Source organism: Ictidomys tridecemlineatus, chromosome 15 (genome assembly GCF_052094955.1).
Source record: "Ictidomys tridecemlineatus isolate mIctTri1 chromosome 15, mIctTri1.hap1, whole genome shotgun sequence".
Classification (NCBI taxonomy): domain Eukaryota; kingdom Metazoa; phylum Chordata; class Mammalia; order Rodentia; family Sciuridae; genus Ictidomys; species Ictidomys tridecemlineatus.
In genome coordinates this window covers 23,414,652-23,429,505 of record NC_135491.1, presented here as the reverse complement: position 1 = coordinate 23,429,505, position 14,854 = coordinate 23,414,652, and the positions used below count along the sequence as shown (strand labels likewise).

At 40.5% G+C, this 14,854-nt stretch overlaps 1 long non-coding RNA gene across 1 annotated transcript in view; it reads left to right on the top strand.

The window, feature by feature from the left end:
• The window catches only part of LOC144371055 (uncharacterized), a 36,270-nt gene extending 22,397 nt beyond the window's left edge, over positions 1-13,873 (top strand). The window contains exon 3 of the long non-coding RNA XR_013431216.1: positions 12,371-13,873. This is a non-coding gene — a long non-coding RNA (uncharacterized LOC144371055). The remainder of the gene's footprint in view (positions 1-12,370) is intronic.
• The last annotated feature ends 981 nt before the right edge of the window (positions 13,874-14,854 follow it).

Here is a 14,854-nt window from a genome sequence, read left to right as displayed (position 1 = left end):
GTGCAACTATAGGTTTTTTGTGCCCAATTGAGTGTTAGTATTTGTTTGGTCCCACTGGTACCAGTCTTGGATATCAAGAACAGGTCCTTGTTTCCCTGAGGTTGAAGATTAAACACCCATGAAATGCTTAGGTAAGCATAGAAACCAAGTTTTATTTAAGAAAGAAATGAAGATAGACTTCTCCAAAGAGAAGGGAGCTCAGAATTGAATGTCTGTGGGGATGCGTGTGTCTTGCCCTTTAATATACCCCAGACCCCCCACATATGTGCCTAAGGGCAGGAAGAAGCAGGAATATGACCTATCTGGTCCCCCCAGACTAGGCAGGGTTGCACGCAGATTGCTTTTTTGGCAAAAAAAGCATGTGGGGAGTCAGTACAGTTTGCTTATTTTATATAATTATTCTCTTAACCTTATGTTTCCACCATCCTCATCTATCTCTCCTTGACATCACCCCTTCTTTAAAAGACCCTGTGCTGTTATTTGTTGATTTTTATGTAACTTGCTTTTGCTTTTTATGGGAGCTCATTGCAGAGAATTTGCCTTGAATCTCAGAAGAGACTTTGGACTTGGCCTTTTGAGTATGCTGGACTCTTGGGCTGGGATGTAGCTCAGTGGCCAAGCATCTGCCTTGCATCCACAAAGCCCTGGGTTTGACCCCTGGTAATAAAAGGAGAGAGGAGAGAGGAGAGGAGAGGAGAGGAGAGGAGAGGAGAGGAGAGAGAGAGAGGGGGGGGGAGGGAGAGAGAGGGAGGGGAGGGAGGGAGAGAATGAGAATATGTGAAAATATTGTTTCTTGGAAATGGACTCAAATATTTTGCATTGTGAGTGGACCAGAGCTTTTCTGGGCCAGGGTCAGAATACTATGGTTTAGATATGAAAACTCATGTGGGAGAAAATGCAAGAAAGTTTTCAGGTGAAATGATTGGATAGTGACAGCCTTAAACTGATCAACATGTTAATTCACCCATAAGAAAAACTTAATAATTGTAGGTAGGTAAAGTGTGGTTGGAGGAACACTGGAGGTATTCCTTTGGGAATATATTTTTCCCTGGTCTCTCTTTCCTGTTTCCTGTTTGGCATGTCCTGACCCGCTCTCCTCCTCCACATCCTTGGGTGAGGTGATGGTGTTCTGTCTCACTTCAGGCCCAGAGTCATCAATCCACTTTCTGTGAATGGAGACTTTGGAAACTGTGAGTGCCAAATCAAAATTTTTATTCTCTAAAATTGTTCTTGTCACAAATTTTAGACACAGTGACAAAAAAGAAAACTTACTAAAACAATACTGCCTAGAAATAATATAATAGTGGCCCTTTGACTTTTTATGCTAATGTAGTATTCATAAATAGCATCTAGAATTAATTTAATAGCTACCATATAACCTTTAATGGTATTATTATATCAATACTGTAGTATCCAAAACTAATATAAGCCTGCACTCTGGTCTTTTATACTGTTTCCACAACTCAGTTCTTATCCTCAATGTCAATCCTATAATGAGTGCACAGTTTTGAGAAAAAGGAAAAAGAAGATTTATTGCTTTGATAGCAAAGGAGAAGCACAGGGGACTCCTGTCCCAAAGTCTATGATTCTGCCCATCAGGAACAGAGGCCTTTTAAAGAGATTATTCAAAAGCTACATTGCATGTGTTCTCTGTCTGGAATTGTAATTTACTTGTTAATTTCAGAGATAGTAATTTCTGAGATCTTATTGTACCATCCCCAAATTCTGTATGACTTAATTCCTAAGGTGGATATGTGTGTACTTAAGGACAGAGAAATCTTCCTAAATGGGAAAGGTAATCCTGTTTCCCCTGAGATTAGGGAGGGGAGAGATTAGGGAGGAGCAGAGAGAGAAATAAAGAAATATATATCAAGTGCTCTACCATTGAGCCACAACCTCAGCCCCAAGAAATATGTCCTTTTAAAAAATAAGTTGGTAGGGGAGGTGGTAGTTTTGGCTCAGTGGTAGAATACTTTCCTAACACATAAAATAAATAAGATAATAGGTATTGTATCCATCTACAACCCAAACCCAATGCCTTCATTTTATTTGTTTGTTTTTTTATGTGATGCTGAGGTTCAAACCCAGTGCCTCACATAGGCAAGTGTTCTACTACTGAGTCACAACAACAGCCCCTCTTGCGGCTTTTAATAATAATATGATATCCATATATAGCATCTAAAAGCAATATACTATCTTTCATGTGGCCTTAAATATTAATATACTATTCATGCTATGATATTTATAACTAACATAGTAGCTGCCCTTGGTCTTTAATATTAGTATAATATTCATATAGTGACCTATCAACCTAATATAATAGTTGCCCTGTGACTTTAAAAAATTTTTTGTGTTGATTGTTTTTATTTACTTTTGTAGATGGACACAATATCTTTATTTTATCTGTTTATTTTTATGTGGTGTTGAGGATCGAACCCAGTGCCTCACATGTGCTAGGCAAGCACTGTACCACTGAGCTACAACTGCAGCCCTGTCCTGTGGCTTTAATACTTTTAATGTAGCATCAAAAATTGATAAATTACCTCCCTGTGACTTTTAATATTAATATAATCTCCTTACTATAGCAACTGAAACTGATAGCACAGCTGCCCTGTGTCCTTTAATACTAATATACATTCTATAACACTTAAAAGTGACATAATATTTGCTTTGTGGCCTATAATATTAATATGATATCTATAAGAGCTTTTGAAACTGATATAAGAGCAGTCCTATGTGGTGTTTAATGATGATAGTATTTTAAAGCTGATATCATATCTTTCCTATTCCCTTTAATCTTGATAACTTATCCATATTAATATATTTAACACTGACAAAATGACTGTACTATGGCATTTTTTACATCTTTTTTTTTAGTTTTGATGGACCTTTTAAAATTTCATTTATTTATATACAATGCTGAGATTTGAACCTAGTGCCTTTCACATGCTAGCCAAGTGCTCTACCACGAACTTACAACCCCAGCCCATACTGTGGCCTTTAATACAAATATAATGTCCATATTATAGCATGTAAAACTGATAGAATAGCTGCCTGTTGCCTTTAACATTAATAGGTATACAATGTGTATAAAACTAATAGTTTCCCATGACCTTTAATACTTACATATTATCCATATAATAGCATCAAAAATTGATATTAGTTGCCCTGGGATTTAATATTATAGCCTCAATGTAGCATCTCTAACTAATGTAATAGCTTCCCTATGGCCTTATATAATCATTTTCCTGTGGCTTTTAATATTAATACAATATTCATATTATAACATCTAATACTAATATAATAGCTGGCAATGTGCCTAAGGTATTAATAGGATAGCCACATATAGCATCTAAAACTAATAAAATAGCTGCATTTTTTGTCCCTAATACTTATAAGAGATCCATAGTATAGAATCTAAAATTAATAGAGTAGCTGCTCTGTGGCCTTAAACACCAAAAAGACATCTATTTGTAGCATCCAAAAGTGACATAATAGTTTCCCTGTGGCTTTATTGTTAATAAGATATCCATACAATAGCAATAAAAACTAAAATAATATCTTACCTTGCAGCATTAATATTAATATGATATGCATACTATGGCATTAAAAAGTAATATATAGGTACCATGTGGCTTTTAATATTAAAATGTTGTCTATTTTACAGCATCTAAAATGAATACTATACACACACACACACACACACACACAAACTATAGCTTCTAAAACTGACAAGGTGGTTGCTCTGTGGCCTTTAATATTAATATGATACCCATAAAGTAGCATCTAAAACTATTATGATAGCTTCCCTGTAGGGTTTAATATCAATAATAGTAATATAATATTCTATATTATACTATATAGTATAATATAGAATATTATAATAATATAATATTCTATATTATACTATATTATACTATATATTATAATAATAATATAATATTCTATATTATACTATAGCATCTAAAATCAATATACACACTGTAGCATCTACAACAGATATATTAGCTGCACTGTGGCTTCTAACATTAAAATAATTTCTGTACTATAGCATCCAACACTAATATAATAGCTGTATGATGGACTTTCTTACACCCTCTCCAAAAAACAAAAAAATTAATAAAATAGCTGCCACCTGGCTCTTAATGTTTTATCCTTACTCTAACACATTAAACTAATAAAATAGCTGTAGATAGTAAAGACTGAGCCCATGAGGTTTCAGAGGAAAAGGCCTCTGTTGGAAATTGGATGAGAGGCCATTCTTGTTATATTCTAAAAAGTTGTCTACAGTTTGCCTATGTTCTGAGATGTTCTGTGAGGCTAGATTTAAAGGTGATGGAGTAATGAATCTGGCAGAAGAAATTTCAAGGCAACACAGAATTCAGGCAGTGACATGAATATTGCTGGCAGCTTTTAGCCAAATTTGGTGTAATAATCAAAGATCATAAAGCAGAGCAGAAAGAAAGAAACCTTTTAATTTTGTCAGAGTTAAACTAAATGTGTGAGTCAAACTGGAGCTTAGGAAGTTGTAATTGTTAAAACATTCTGACCACTAAAGAGATGCTAAATACTTTCCCAGAGACAATAGGAAATAAGCCTTGAGTGCGTCTCAGGAATTGGCAAAACCACCCCAGTTTCAGGCTATCTTTTTTTTGGACCAGGAATTGAACCCAGAGGTACTTAACCACTGAGTCACATCCTCAGCCTTTTAAAATATTTTATTTAGAGACATGATGTCACAGAGTTGTTTAGGGCCTTGCTAAATTGCTGAGGCTGACTTTGAACTTGCAATCTTCTTGCCTCAGCCTCCTAAGCTGCTGGCATTAGAGTCAGGCACCACCCTGCAGTTGACCCTTGACTAGGACTGGACCTCCTGGGAAGGGGTACCTGCGCAGTGTCCAGAGGTCATCTGGATGGAGGCAGGAAGCCCCTCCTTATTTTCTGTGCTCAGCCCCTATGGGGAAAGGTGTCTACTCTCAGTATATTGACCACCAGCCCCCTTCCTTTCCACCTATCTGACTTTGTCTTGGATTACCCCAAGCTTGTTCTATGCTCACTCTCTCAAAGGGCTAGCCAGGCCCAGTGGGCATAGGTGAGACACCATGACCAAGTGGAGTATCATCTTCTGTACATTCCTGAGGGACTCTCCCTGCTGAGATTAAAAGAGATATTTTGGCTGTTTCAAGGTGTGGATGGAAAGAGGGGAGCTGAAAGAGAATATGAGGGGTGGTTTGTTCAGCCCTGGACTTTCTGGGATCCAGGGCTTTGGGGACATAAAATATGGGTGGAAAATATTCAAACCATAGCACCATCCTTTTAGATCAAAACATGGGATGATGGGCTCTATTTTAGCTAAAATATGCAAACATATGTTGAATAACCAGAACATGAATTTCAGAGGTTGTGCATCAGGACTAGTTAGTGGCACAGCTCTCTCTACAATCAACAGAATCCAAGCTCAGGATGCATTTGCTACCAGTGGAAAAGAGATAAAATTAAAAATTTGGATGGGGGTATGAAGCTATAGCATAGTGTCCTCTAAGCTAATCAGAGGTGGGTCATAGGGACCCTAATGGCAGCCACCTCCAGGTTCTCCCCTATATGTGGTTCTTTGGGGATCCTGGAGTTGCCTCCATGTTTGTCTGTTGTATCCCTGGTAGCTCCTATGGATGGACAAAGATGCAGGTCTGGGTTGTTGTGCTTGCATTTTTCTGAGTTTACCACCCACATCCATACTTTGAAATCTCTTTCCATAGGCAGCAACTGCATACTGAGCCTGAGTTTATCAGTTACATATACAGGTGTTTCTATTCAGAATTCACTTTTCCCTCTGTGAGGTATGCAAAGGTAAGGGCAATCCAGGTTCCAGACCAGAGTAGAGACCTGGGGGAGCTCAGAGACACCAGGGCCTCCATGGCGTGAATTCATAGCACTTATGCTATTTGTTCACCCATTGAAGCATATCCTGATTGCTTAAGGTATTGGGACATTGTGAATAGAACTGCTATATGTAATTGCCTGCTGTTATCTAGATATATATTTTTGAGGCAGTTGCCTATCTTTTTTGGACCATGTGGTGACACCATGTCTAACTTTGAGGAAAAAGGCCATTTTTTTTTGATAGTGGTGAGCTGTTGTGTGTTGTACCAGCAATGCATAAGAGTTCCTGTGGCTGCTCATCATCCTCATGGTTGATACTGCACTTAGTAAAGACCTTAGCAGCTTAGTAGTTGTGCAGTGCACCTTGGGGTCTTAGTTTGTGCTTTCCTCATGACAGATGATACTAAGAGTCATTTCTATGCTTCTTTGTCATCTTGTATCTTTCTTGTGCATTGTCTGTTCAGATCTTTACCCATTATGTTGTGTTAATGTTGAGTGTGTTACTATATTTTGTACACAAGTTTGTTTTAGACATATACTTTCCAACGTTTCCCCCAGTATTTGACTTGTCTTTTTATTTCATTAATATGATTTTTTTTAACAGAGCAGTTTAATACTTTCCACATTATCAGGTTTTTCTTTCATGGATTTGTTGTTGTTATTATTTGTTTGTTTGGTAGCAAGGATTGAACCCAGGGGTGCTTAACCACTGAGCCACATCCCCAGCTTTCATGGATTTTTTTTGGGGGGGCTGTATTTAGAACCTCATCATGAAACATGTGGTCATGCACATCTTCTATAGTTTTACAGTTTCCCATTTTAAATGCAAGTCTAGAGAGTATTTTGATAGGTTCTGTCATCCATATGTGTGGCTTCTTGAAGTCTGCCCTTTTGCAGTCAGTGCTGTCTAGTCTAGGTTTAAAAACAGCTTTTTGGGAATTTCTGGAATGCACTGAATCTTCAGGTCAGGTTTGAGATAATTTCATCTTAATTATATTGAGACCTGAACAAAGTATATCTGTATTTATTTATATTTCATTTGATTTCTTTCTAAACATTTTAAGATTTTCTGAAAGAATGATTGTACTTTAAGACTTACATGAAAGTACTTCAAATTTGGGGTCTCTATTTGAAATATTAATGTTTTAAAATTTTTCTTATTCCAGTTTATAAATTTCACTGTTTCCTCTACATGATTGCTGAAATCAATGAAATTTTGTCTATGGGCTATGTATTTTGCTGCTTGCTATCTCCATTCATTCTGATCAATACATAGGATGATAGGCTCTATTTCTTTTTGATTTCCAAAATCATGACCTGGGATAGTCAGAAGTATGAAATTTAGAGCTTCACTGTGCCTAGCACAAGGGGGTGCAGCTCTGAACAGTGAACACCCAGCATCCTGCACTGTCTACAGTGTCCAGCAGGGGCCACTTTCTCTGATCAATTGTTTTTGGGGCTGTGTTCTGTGCTCTAATCAAACTTTCTTCTCATGGGGACCCACCTGAGAGATGCCACATCTAGGGACTCCTAGGGGCTCTATCTAAGGCGTAGACCAATTTTATTTTTTTTAAATCCTGGGAACACACCTAGAAAGATACCATGGCTTAGGGATGCCTGGTGGATATATCTATGGTGAGGACCAGAGCTTCCTTCTCCTTGGCACCTACCCATGGAGACTCCACTGTGGATTCAGGATGACTGAGGTTTATGTGAGGAAAACATGAGGAAGAATCTTCCTGTGCACTGCCTGGTGTGCTGAGAAGTAAGTTCTGCCATGTTCTTAACTTTCTCAGGTAATATTTTAGCAGAACTTATTTTACAACAGTATTTCTTTTTTTTAATATTTATTTTTTAGTTTTTGGTGGTCACAACATGTTTATTTATTTTTATGTGGTGCTGAGGATCAAACCCAGCACTCCAGTGCATGCCAGGCGAGTGCGCTACTGCTTGAGCCACATCCCCAGCCCCACAACAACAACAGTATTTCTTACTGAGGCTTTGGCTGCTCATTATCATGATATGTCAATGTATTTTGTGTGGCTTGAGTGTCTAAGGACACAAATGCTCCCTCAAGGTGGTGCATGGAGGGCCCAGTGCCTGGAGTCTCACTGGGGCCTGAGGGTAAGGGCTCATGAAAATGCGGTAAGAAGCTCTCATGAGCCTCTAGGGTGAGAGATGTAAAGATTATGATGGATTGCACTACCCTGAATCTTGGGTAACTACAGAATCCTCATTGCAGTAACCAGAGCCTTCTGAAGTGAGGGCAGTATAGGTCAAATGACAGCCTGTACTATCCATAATTCTTGGGGACCTGCAGCTTGCTGAGACTTCTGCAGAGAAGGCTGAATTGACAAAATATCAAACTATGCTACCAATTACTTTTGGGTGCCTGCTCTGCACAAGAGCCTCTGGGGTGAGAATTGCAAGGGCAGAATACCAGACTTCAATGCTCAGAACTTCTGGGGATGCCTATATACCCTGACCCTGTAAGTCCCATAGGTTTCTGTGGTGTCAGTTGTATTGTTAGAGCACACTACCTAGAATCTCCAGGGTACCAGGAAAAGCATGGGGTCTTCAGCTCCTGTGATCCTCAGCAGGACTGTGCAGGCAAACCCTAGACTGCATTATCCAGAATCGTCAGGGACTGCAGCTCCCAGAATCCTCTGTGGTGAGTGGGCAAACTATTGAACTGCATTACTCACAATCCTAAGGGGGAATTTGAGTTTCAGAATTTTCTGCAGTGAGTAGGAAAAAATAGGACTATATTACCCACAAATCTCGGTGCCAGCAGCTCTCAGGATCCTCTGTTGTGAGGACTATTGGACTGAGAGCTTAACTAAAATATCCAGAATCCTTGGTGAGGTGTGTTGCCCTGGTGAGTATGCAGCCTGCAACTCCCACAGGCCTCCCAAGTGAGAGTTGTGCATTATGCAGGTCAGACTACTCTACCTACAATTCCTGGGGACACACTGGTGAGTGTGCTGCCTGCAATTCCAGGAGGCTTCCACAGTGAGGTCTTCAGTACCAAGGCAAGCATGTGGCCTTCAGTTCTCATGGCCCTTGCAGTAGGGGCATGTAGGCAAAACAGTGGACTACCTTATCCAGAATCCTCAGGGGGGATCACAGTTCCCAGGATCTGCAATAGTGAGGACTGCAGGGTAGGGAGCTGAACTATACTACCTAGAATTCTTGGAGGTACCCATGTCCATGTGGCCTGGAACTCTCAGAGGCTTCCACAGTGAGGGCTATGGAGGTAGAAGGCAAGACTATGCTACCCAGAATCCCTGGGGGCCTGCAGCTCCCAGACATCTACCTTTTGAGTACTGCTGGATCAAGCTTTGTATTACACTACACAGACTTCCAGGGGTGTCTAGGCAGGCTTGTGCTACACAGATCTAAGAGCTTTGATGGTGAAGTCCACTTAGGTAGGATGGACTGCACATTCCAGAATAATCAATGTCCCACAGCTCTCAGAGACCTCTGTGATCAGGGCTGACTGAGTAGAAATGACTACAATACTCAGGATTCCTGAGGGCTGTGAGCTCTAAGTAGTCACAAAACAGTTGAACATAGCACCAGGCTATAATACCCATGATCCTTGGGGGCTTGCAGCTCCCAGTATTCACTGCAGTGATGGCTGCATTGGCAGAACACCAGACTAAACTGTCCATAATCCCTAGGGATGCCTGAATGACTGTGTAGCCAACAATTTCTATAGACTGCTGCAGGGGATGGGGGCTGCATTGTAGAAGACTGGATTACACTGCCCAGAATTCTGGGTGGGTGTATGAGGGTGAATGTGCTACTTGAAGCCCCCATAGAGTTCTTTAGTGAGGGTTGAATGGTCAGAATGCTAGACTACACTGTTCAGAATCCACTAGGGGTGCCTGAGTATCCTTCAGCTCACAGAGACCTCTGCAGCTGGGCTGCATTGTAGAATACAAGACTGCACTACCCAGAATCCTGGGGGTATGAGGGTAAATGTGCTACTTGTAGCCTCTGGCTTCTGTGGTGAGGGCTGCATGGGTAAAACACCAGAGTCCACTGCCAGGGTCCTCCAAGGTGCCTGGGCCAGCACATGGCACACAGCTTCCATGGTCCTGAAGGGCAAAGACGGTGTGGGCAGAGCACCAGACTACACTGTCTAGAATCCCTGAGAACCCTGAATCTGTGTAGCCTGCAGCTCCTTGAGGCATCTATGGTGACAGCTGGACATACAGGACAGACTGAATGACCTAGAATGCTCTCATAGGCTACTGGGAATTTGGTCTGAGCTTAGGTTCTTCTACCCTTTTACAGTGTTCACCCTGGGCTTGGAATTAACAGATTTTTCTTAAAATTCCTGATTCTAAAATGGGGCAGACCCTGGCTAAGTCACTCTTTCTCAAAGACTACATGTCCCAGAAGCCTTTGAAGTGGTCTCTGCCCTTGGGCGCCTGAGTGAGTGTCTAGACTCCCTGTGGAAGTCTCCCTCTGTGCCTCTGCCCACCTGTCTCAGGCTGCTGCAGCCCTTGGCCTGGTGGAGTGCAGGGAGGGGGTCTCCTGGACTCCATTTCTCCTCTTCTGAGATTCTGCTACTCATGGTGCCACAGCCAGACCTAGTTACAGCAGGGGGAATAGATTTTATTCAGTGGAAGAAGGCAGTGACATTCACCAGGGAGTTGGGAGAGGCCCCGCCTCTGAGCCCTGAGCAGCTCCCTTTTGGAGCATGTGCACATGGCCAAAGGGGCGTGGTCAAGAAGGGGCAGGGCCTCGCCGCCATCTTTAATGCTTCCTCCCTGAGAGTGAGGAGAGCTGGCTTCCCACTCAGGACCAACCAGGGATAGCCCCAGTTCACTGGAGTGTTGGGTCACTCCACAGAGAGGGGCAGAGCTCCATTCTCAGAGCAGATTGAGAGAGACACCCAGGTTGGGGACCCTCGTGTGTCATGCCTCCAGGGACTCCCGGAGCTATCTTCTCCTCAGAGCAGCCTCAGCGGACTCTTGGCTTAGAGGCTTCCTGAGTCATGGCTCTAGGAATGCCTAGGGTTTCATTGTCCTCAGCGCAGCCTGAGGGGGACGCCCGTCTTGGGGACCCTCGTGTGGCATGTTTCTAGGGTTTCCAGGATTTCCCCAATCCTGCCAGTGTTGGGGACCCTCACAGGTCATGTCTCTAAGTAGGCCTGGGGTTCCCTTCTCCTCAGAGCCCCTTCTCCTCAGAGCGGTCTGGAGGAGACGCCAGTGTGGGGACTTTCTTGGGTCACGTCTCTAGTGATGCCTGGGGTTCCCCTCTTTTCAGAGTTGTCTGAGGAAGACTCCTGGTGTGGGGATACTTTTGGGTTGTGTCTCTAGGGACACCCGGGGTTCCATTCTCCTCAGAGCAGCCTGAGGGAGATGCCTGGTGTGGGGCAACCCTATTTTGTATTATAGATAGGGTTTCACTGAGTTGCTTCCTGCCTTGCTTTTGTTGAGACTGGTTTTGAACTCAAGATCCTTCTGCCTCAGCCTTCTGAGCCGCTTATGTTTAAATATATTACTTCTAACAAAGCCAGAATTTATTAAAAATACATCCCTTGTATTTTTAATAATGAACCACATTTTTCTTTAATCTTTGCTTAGTTTTGTTCATTTTTTTTTAATTGCAGAAGGGCACAATGCATTTATTTTATTTATTTTTATGTGTTGCTGAGGATCAAACCCAGTGCCTCACACATGCTAGGCAAGCACCCTACCACTGAGCTACCACTGCCACACATTTTTGTTTTGGTGGAGAGTTTAATTAGTAAGAAACCATCCCTCCAGGACCCTCTTGCTAAGGCCTCCCCCTCCAGACCCCGCCTCTTCTCCAGACCCCACCCATATTCTTTGGCCCTGCCTGTCCTCCTCAACCACCTTCCCCCTCCTTCCTACCCTGTCTCTCTACATCCTACTCATGTTCTAGGGCCTGTCCCTCCCTCAGGTCTCACCCATCTGCCAGGCCCTGCACCCTTGTGGCTCATTATACCTCTCCTTCAGACCCTGTTTCTCCTCCAGATCGTTCCCTTCTTCCTGTTCTGCTCCTCCTCCAGACCTCACCCTCCTCTTTTTATTTTTTTTATTACACGTGGACACAATGCCTTTATTTTGTTTATGTATTTTTATGTGGTGCTAAGGTTTGAACCCATTGCCCCACACATTCTAGGCAAGCCCTCTACCATGGAGCTATAAATCCAGCACAATCCTCCTCTTTAAGACCCTGCCTCTTCTCCAGACCCCACCCATCTTCCAGGCTCCCTCCTCCTCCTGATATTCCCTCCACCTCCTCCAGACTCTGTCTCTGCTAGTTTAGGATGAGCAGCTCCCTGGCTGCTGTGCTAATTGGCAGTATATTTGTCATGGTGCACAAATAATGTCTGTTGTGTAAACACTGTCATCCTGCATTGGATGAATTATCCTGACTGTATCAGAATTCAATATACCATAAAATAACTTTAGAAAAGTCACCTTCTCTCATTTTATTTTCTCTATAGATCATGAAATAAAATCAGAATTTGTTAAAGGGCAGATGACACTCAGCCTTGAGCCCTGATGATCCCAGGATCCCATCCAGTGGAGGAACTCTAAGTACCAGTCCAAGGTTTTGTATGCCAATTGATTCATTTTCTTATTTTAGAGTTATTTTGTAATATAGTTCCCCATGGCCTCCAGGTCTCCAGTTCTGTGCAGTAGGTTTTTCCAATTCAATTTTTGATTAATATTCTTTCAGTTTTCCTCAGAATTTTTAAAATATTTTTTTTTAGTTGTCAGTGGATCTTTTTATTTTATTTACTTATTTTGTTTATTTATATGTGGTGCTGAGGATTGAACCCAGGGCCTGACACATGCCAGGCAAATGCTCTGCCTTTGTGCCACATTGTAGACCTTTATAGAATTTTTAATTCTGTGGATTCTATTTCTTTTATTAGGAATATTTTAAAAATTACTTTTAGCTTACTTTGTTTTTGATTGAGAGAATTGGCTTTTTTGAGAGAACTTTATTGTTTGAAAATGCTCATAATCAAATGATTTTAATTATTTTTCACTTATTAAGTTATCTTTGGAGACAGGATGTGTAGCTCAGTAGCAGAGCACTTGCCTGGCATGTGAGAGGCCATAGAGTCCATCCTAGCACCACTCATACAGATGTCTTTGACAGGACTCAAGTATGAGAGGTATGATTTAAATCGTGTATTGGGGCTGGGGTTGTGGCTTAGCAGTAGAGTCCTCGACTAGCATGTGTGAGTCCCTGGGTTTGATCCTGGGCACCACATAAAAATAAGTAAATAAAACAAAGGTATTGTGTCCAACTACAACTAAAAATAAAGATTTTTAAAAAAGGTTATGTATTTCCACATACATACATATTCTACAGTGCCTCTTCCAAATTCATATGAAATTATTCTAAGAAAATTTCAAATCAGTTTTAAAAGAGAAGAGGGATGATATTTTTAATGTCAACTATTGATATTTCATGATATTTAAAACCACTATAAATGAAATTTCCTGAGATACAAATCATTACAAAATGTAAGAGACAAGTCAGTAGCTGCTTTTTTTTGCAATTCAGATACATTTACTAAAAATAGCTTTTTTTAAAAAAAGATATTTTTTCTTCTTTAAAATTCAGAAAGCATTTCCATATGTCCTATTAAAGTTCTACATTCATCAGAAAGTTCTCTTATTCCTTGCATACAAAGGGATGGACCTTCTAATGAGCATGATACTTTATGTTGTCAGGAGTTCTTGTGAGAGAACTCTTTGTTTTGCCTCTGTTCAAAATCTTATTTAAAAATGTATCAGTTTGCTTTTGATTTCAGAAATTTGACTTTCTTTTGAAATTATGTATTTATTAGTATTTAGAGTTATTACATGTGGAAAATGCCATGATTACATTTTATCCTAATGTTATCCTAATGTTGTGTTAATAATTTCCTAAGCTAGGTTATGTTCATTTTTCTTATCAACAGTCAATAAAGCCTTTTTTGTTGTTTTGATGGTATGCTTAATGTGAACATGCTTTATGATGTGACACCACTGTTCTTGATGGTCTAGGTATGCAATACACCATAAGGATAGTATTTTGATTCTGAGAGTCTCAAGTGTTTGAAGTCCAGCATGTTTCCTTAAGAGGAATGATTATTCATTTTCTATTTGACTACACAAATAAGATACAAATTCTTTTTTTTTTCCTTTTGTGGTTCTGGGGGTTGGTCCTAGGGACTCCTGCATGCTAGGAAATCTTTCTACCACTGAGCTACATCCCCAGCCCCATAGATCCTTTAGTTGTCATTAGCTTCATGATGAGCTAGTTACAATAAAATTACTTAGAATTTCAACTAGATTTAGACTCATGCAAGAGTTTGGGCATCCATAGCTCCTTGTGATTTCTAAAAGGTAGAGTTTCCCACAACACAGCAGCATCTAATATCACTCCTGGACTGATCTGACACCTCTGCTTCTCTTGGCTCACCACTTCCTGTAGAGGTCTTGGAGGAAATGGATGTTCTTTGACTATTTGTCCCAGTGACAAATATTTGATTATATTGTTGCTAAAATCTATGCATAGAAATAAAATAGAGACAAGGATTCTTTGGGATAAGTGATTCAGTCACAGTGAGTCAGTTTGCAATTAGAACATTTTTTTTATAAAGTCACTGTTTCAGGAAAGTTAAACCATGAGTTGAAATAAAATCTCCAAAATGTCATTTTTTTTTTCCTCTGTAGTGATCACATTTTAAGAAGGAAAACCTAGAACCTAGTGATAGCATAAAAATATAATAAGTTAACATATGTTATTACTTCAACATGAAATATGTAAAAGAGGAATATACTTTGAATTAAAAAAATTTTTTAGTTGTAGTTGGACAAAATGCCTTCATTTTCATTTATTTATTTTTATGTGGTGCTGAGGCACAAACCTAACACCTCACACATGCTAGGTGAGTTCTCTATCACTGAGCTACAACCCCAGCCCA